Genomic DNA, 365 nt, shown 5'->3' on the forward strand with positions numbered 1-365 from the left:
TTGGGATTGACCCGAATCACCCCTCAAATACCGAGGTGACTGGTGGCACAGGGAGCCGGGGCACCCTCTCACCCCCCTGTGCAGAGGGTCCTGCAGGCAACAGCACCTGAAAAATCCCTTTTGGCCACCCCAGAGGGCAGCCGGGCATCGCTGCTCTTCCCAAAGATGCCTCTGCCCCGGCGTGGAGCTGCCCACGCAGACGTGAGCCGGTGGAGCACTTGCTTTAAGGCTGCCAAGGGGCTCAGCATCGCCCTTCCCCATCTTGCGGGGTCTTACCGGACCCCTGCCCTCAGCCCTATGCCCAGCATCCTGGTGTGGCCCCACTCCTGAGGCTTGGTCCAGCCTGTCCTGCCCGACCCACACTT

The sequence above is a fragment of the Pterocles gutturalis genome, unplaced genomic scaffold, assembly GCF_000699245.1.
Source record: "Pterocles gutturalis isolate BGI_N339 unplaced genomic scaffold, ASM69924v1 scaffold852, whole genome shotgun sequence".
In the NCBI taxonomy this organism is placed as follows: Eukaryota; Metazoa; Chordata; class Aves; order Pterocliformes; family Pteroclidae; genus Pterocles; species Pterocles gutturalis.